We start from the raw sequence: 6,000 nt of genomic DNA on the forward strand, positions 1-6,000 counted from the left end.
CGTCAGTGCCAGGGGGGCGCCTTCAGCATTCCAGCCCCTGCGAGGAGATGGAGAGGGATGGCCTTGCGAGGAATGGCCCTGCTTTCCAGGACCACTGTCTGATGGATGGAAGGGAGGTGAGCGCTGGGACTGTGGTCAATAGGCACTCCCCTAAGAGGAGACGGAAGGACCACAAATCCCTGGTCCCTTCCCAACATGCCACAAATCCCGAGAGTGTGGGGGGCAAGTACGGTGCCATGACTTCCTGCTCCCTCCAGTCCCCAAAGCTGAGCCCCTGGTAGGTTATGTCTGGGCCAGAAAACAGAATCCCTTGTGTGACTGGACCAGAGGTTCAGAAGGTCCCAGTTTGTCCCCCTTGCACCTAGTCCCACACCGTCTTTCCCACACTGAAATTAAACAATGCAGGCAGGACCTTCCAGCTCAAGGAGTTGGTCTCAATCCCATGAGACCAATTACCAGCTTGGAACCCCAACTTCTTTTAGGGTTAAGATTTGTCTCTGACCTCGTTCCTGACACTTGAGTAGGAAAGTTAAAAGCTACCAGAATACCTTCACTAGGATAAAAGCAGAAAGAAGGGTTCAAAGAAAGGATGGTGAAGCAGTGGGGAGTCCTGAATTTGATTCTAGTTAACTTAGGTTTGTTGTCCCGCCCCAAGCTGTCCCTGAGGGCCTGCCATGTGTCCAGGCTGGCCAGAACCTGCCCTCTCCTTGAGGAGAAGTGCCCCAGGCACCCCAGGTCCACTGGAGTCCACTGGCCCACTCAGCATCCCCACCCAGCACTGCATCTGCCGTATAGAAGCAGCTCAATAAACACTTGCTGAACGGAATGCCTCGGCCACTCCTGCCACTCTGAGATTCCTTCAGTAACTTGACCTTTTACATTCCAGCTAATGTCTAATTTGCATATAGGCATTGGTTTTCGAAGAGGGCAAATCACCAGAGACATTGAAGGATCAATACAGGGTATTAGGCACATTGTAGTCTACTCTAATTCTCTGCAAATTGGTATTCCATTAACTGCATGTGGGATTTATGGGAGCCCACTATAAACCAGAATATTTAACCAGAATGACCCACTCTCTGTCAGATAATAGCTGACTGTTGTTAATTTTCAACTAGTCAGAAAGGTTTCCAGCTTCCAATCTACTTTTCATCTTGATTTAATCATCAGGAAAGCCATCTCTTTGAAAGTCTCAATACCATAAAGGGCAGCCTGATGCAGAAGAAAAAGACCTGCCTGTGGAACTGGAAGACATGAGTTATATCCCAGCTACACCACATACTGTGTAATTGGCTGTGCAAAGCCTCTGTTTCCTCATCTGTAAAATGGGAATAACGCCAGCCTTATGGAGGAGTTGCAAAAATTAAATAAGTTGATGCATGTGGATGCACTCTGTGCAGTTCTACAAGGCTCTGCAAAGGTTGGTTATTACAGCAAAAACTTACGATGAAATTCTCAAACAGCTCAGATAACCTAATGACAGAAAGCAGGGTGGTTCTTAATCGGTAGTTCTAAAAGGATAGAAAGGGAAAACTGCTCCCTCCCAAGAAGAGGAGCAGGGGGGACATCCAGCCAGGTCTGGAAGCATTTCTGGTTGGCACAATTAAGGGACAGGGATTGCTACTGGAATCTACTGGATAGAGACCAAAGATGCTCCTAAACATCCTAGAAGCATAGAACAGCACCCCCCCCCCAACAAAGGATTACTCAACTCCAAATGCTAACAGTGCCAAAGTTAAGAAACCCTCATCTAAAGAATCACCAAAAGTGGTTTGGGAGCTTTTAGAACAGAAATCTTCCTAACTAGGCTTTACTTTCAAGCATCATCTGCTTAAACATTTGCAAGATGGATCATCTTGCAAAACAGCTCTTTTGAAAGTAAAGCTGAACTGCCAACTTCTGGAGTTTCCGAATGTATAAAACTGCTTGTAAAGAAGATGCTCTCCGATTACAATTCAGCTCAATTGTTTTTCCAAAGATTTCAGAAGTTCTCCTGGGCACAAAGACAGGGTCTGTCACTCTGCCACTAGGCCCAGAAGATGTTTTCGTAATTCTAATTTCCTAGTGAAATGGGAGCCACGAGGGTCTCTAAACAAATTAAATTCACATCACGCCAACTGCTCGCTTGCTTTGTGCCGGGCACGGTGCCAAACACCTCCACATAATTTATCCCACTTAATCCACCCAACAACCCAGTGAGGTGGGCATACTGGCTGTTTACAGAGGAGGAAACTGAGGATCGGAGAGATTAGACAACTCGCCCAAGGTCATCAGCTGGCCAAGGGGGAGCCCAACCTGAACGGAGGTCTCTGGTTTCCGAGTCACAAGCTCTTTCCACCATCTCGGAAAACCCAGGTGTCAAGTTGTCTCAACTTCCCATGAATTTTTAAGGCAACCGCAACTTCTTGGTAAGTTCAGGTTGCTGAAAATGGGAATTTCCGGGGGACTCGGCGCCTCTCACATACACTCCCCCACTGCAGCTGTCTCACCGCAGGTACCTGATAAATCATTCCATATCACCCGCGGAACGGGGAGGATTTATTGGCGCTGGAGTTCGTGCCAGGCCCAGGAAATGCCATCTTTGAAAGCCGAGAGGCGGATTCGCCCCGGGAGCCGAGAAGGTCTGGCCGCCGCGCTTGGCTGGCTCCCCCGCGGGCTGTGCGCCCCCTCGGCGCCCGGAGGCCGGGGTCGCGGTGTTGCTGAGCCCTCCGGTATCGCCGGCCGCTCCGGCTCAGCGAGTCGACCCGCCCCTGCCCGGGTTGGAGCACACGCCCACGCCCCGCCGCCGCCGCCGCGTCCCGGCTGCCTGCCCGCCCGGGACCTAGCCCCACCCGGCTCGGCCTGTTTCCCTCCCGACCCTGCCGCGCCAGGCGAGCGCGACCCAGGCGTCCCCTCCCCGACCGGACAAGGTGCGGGAACCCCGGGGCCGCCGCGTCCGCCCGCCCGCCCGCGCGTTCGCCGAGCGACTGGGGACGGGTGGGGGTGGGGCGGCGCTCAGCGCGACCCCGGCCCCAGGTCGCCCGGCGCCCTGCCCCCGGCCCGCTGGGGTCGCGCCGGCCCGTACCTGCAGCATCCGGGGGCGCGGGGCGCCCAGGTAGGTCGCGCGTGCGGGCGGCGCGGAAGCTCGCTCGCGGCGCGACCTGGCCGCCGTCTGAGCATGCCCAGTGCCGCCCGCGGGCGGCTCCCGCCGGCCCGGCTGGCCGCGACGGGCCCGCGCGCCGGGCTGGGGGCGGGCGCCCGGGCCGCCCGCGGGCCGCCCCCGCCCCCACCCGGGGGCCAGAGCGCTGGGACGCGTCTCCCAGGGCCACTGGGCCGCTCCTACCAAGTGCTGTGCAGCTCAGTGTCCCCTCGCGCGTGCACACCGGCATTCGTTCCATAACCATTTATTGGGCACCTACTGTGTGCCCAGCCCTCAGTGAGTTTATGCCTAGGAATGTCAGGCAGTCTGTGCTCCACAACCTTTGAAATGAGGAGGAGTCTTGCCCTGCAGGGGTCCTGCTGATTTCCAGTGCAGTGCCCATCCTGTTCCACTCATAGGCTTCTCGGTTTAAATCTTCTTCCCAAGACTTATGGGCCTCCCACCTGATCTGTGCCCCTGCCTTCTTGCAGCCCCATGAGCACCTTTCTGTCCATCAAACACTCGGAACTTGTTTGTTTGTTTATTTATTTATTTGTCTTTTTGCCTTTTTCTTGAGCCGCTCCTGCGGCATATGGAGGTTCCCAGGCTAGGGGTCTAATCGGAGCTATAGCCACCGGCCTACACCACAGCCACAGCAAGGCGGGATCCGAGCCGCGTCTACGAGCCACCGGCCTACACCACAGCCACAGCAACGCCGGATCCTTAACCCACTGAGCAAGGCCAGGGATCGAACCCGCAACCTCATGGTTCCTAGTCAGATTCGTTAACCACTGCGCCAAGGCGGGAACTCCTCAGAACTTGTTTAGCCTCAGATATTTCGCGTGCCCCTTTTCTCCTCTGTGTGGGGCGACTTTGCCTGGTATTTCGCGTGGCTGCAACCTTCTCATTGCACGTGTGCCCTTCTCAGAGAAGCTTTCCCTGACCACCCTGCTAAACATGCCCCCCTACTCCCAGACACTCTCCATGTCCTTGTTTTATTTTCTTCACGTTTATCGCCATCAATTTATTCAACAATTAATTATTGATCACCTACTCTGGTTTTCCCCGTGTGGTGAACAAATAGACAAAAATCCTGTCCCCTGCTGGAATTTGGCGGAAGAGAGGCAGGGGACAGACAATAAACATGCAAATAAGCAAACTTACAGTAGAAGGTAAGTTTTATAAGGGGGGGGGGCAAGGTAAGGGGACTTTGAGCAGAAGGAGTGCAATTTTCAATGAGGTGGTCAGATCCGGCCCTTAAGTAGGTGCCCTTAATCTACGCTGATAAGTTGGGAAGAGCATTCTTGGCAGAGGGATCAGCCAGTGCAGACACTAAGATGCAGGGCTGCTTAAGCAACAGCAAGCAGGGCAGAGTAGCAGGAGATGAGGTTGGTAACTGCCTTTTCCCCTGATGAGCTTATTATTGTGTATTAACCTCTGGGACTTCAGCTCTGGGGCCCTGCCTACTTTCACTACAGTGTCCCAGCCCCTACAACAGTACCTGACACACTGTAGGTGCTCAAAACCAATTTGTTAAATGAATATGTGAATGAAAGGATAGAGTCATGGCTGGAACCATCCTGTCCGGACCCAGATGTCCGAGGCTCAGGGGGGCCCTGTCGGCCCGTTGTCATTGGGGCGGCAGCCGGGCAGCACCTGGTGCCTCACTTCGGTCCTTGTCCACAAGTCCCATGTCTTTGGGTAGCGCCCCCACAGAGGACGCTAGGAAGGGGAATAACGACCCAGCCAGGCGTCTCAGAAACAGGCCCCGCCCCCTTCCCAGACCCCGGGTGGCGGGCAAAACCTGGAGCCCCGGCGCCCGCCCAGCACCATTGGGACGGCGGGGAGCGCACTGGGCATGCTCGGAGCCGGGCGGGGCCCGAGCGCCCGGGAGGAGGAGCCTCCTGGCAGAGCGGGTGACGCCCCGCCCCCAGCAGAGCCCAGCGGGACCCTCTGCCGCGGTCGGTTCCTCCCTCCAATTAGGGTGGGGTATGGGGGCGTTTTCTTTCAAAGCTCAGTGGAAAAGCTGGGAATTCAGAATCCGCCCAAGGCATTCTCCCTCCTCTCCCAGCCGTGTGATCTGGATTAAGCACCTTACCCTCTCTGTGCCTCGAATAAAGTGAATACTTAGCTGCTTTGATCTGGGAATGAAAGAACGTGAGCGTGTTTAGTCCACTTTAAAGATTCTTTTCTTGAGTGCCGACCTCAGTTATCGTCATCTCCTACCAGTTTGTCAAATGCTGAGATGAGGAAACCAAGGTTAATAAACATGTGAATTCTTGGAGTTGTCCCAGTTTGCTTTCCACTAGAAACTAGGCTGAAACTACCTTTTTTCCCCACAGTCGAGTGATTGGCTCACACAGTGTTCTCAACTTCGAGGTAGAAAATATCTATACACCTAAGGAAAAGACCTGGTTTTTAAAATCATGCTCAAATCACCATACCAGAAACAGAAACGAAAAGAAAGAATATTCCCCAAAGAATAAATGCTCAAATATAAAGGAATAATTAATTCAGTTATGGCATTTTTGTTGAAATAATAACTGTTTTGCACTAAACTAGACCATGTCGCAGCAGGAGGAAACTTTCAGTACAATGCTAAGTGAAAAAAGCTGAAAACACAAATAGCCTGTGCAATGGAAACATTGGAAAATGCGAATAGTCTGATTTGGGGGATAGTGGGGTCATTTTATCTTTTTATCTATTACTGTCACAGTGTTGTGTTTACCGTGATAAACATTTAAAAGATCAAATAAAAAATTCTTAAAGTTTTGTGTGTCTAATAATAATAACTACTTTTATCAGTCTCACATGTGATTAATATTTCACACATATTCTATCTTTACTCCATATTGTCACTCTGCAGAGTGGGTGTTTTTAGC

General features: G+C 52.7%; 1 protein-coding gene across 2 annotated transcripts in view; it reads right to left on the reverse strand.

Annotated features, from left to right (window-relative positions):
* The window catches only part of PTPN3 (protein tyrosine phosphatase non-receptor type 3), a 122,995-nt gene extending 119,842 nt beyond the window's left edge, over positions 1-3,153 (reverse strand). Inside the window, exon 1 of one of the 2 annotated variants that reach the window (XM_047768118.1) lies at positions 3,065-3,153. The gene's annotated coding sequence lies outside the window, so the exon portion shown is untranslated. The remainder of the gene's footprint in view (positions 1-3,064) is intronic. The other variant, XM_047768119.1, reaches the window with a different exon arrangement.
* Between the last annotated feature and the right edge of the window lie 2,847 nt (positions 3,154-6,000).

Source organism: Phacochoerus africanus, chromosome 2, assembly GCF_016906955.1.
Source record: "Phacochoerus africanus isolate WHEZ1 chromosome 2, ROS_Pafr_v1, whole genome shotgun sequence".
Lineage (NCBI taxonomy): Eukaryota > Metazoa > Chordata > Mammalia > Artiodactyla > Suidae > Phacochoerus > Phacochoerus africanus.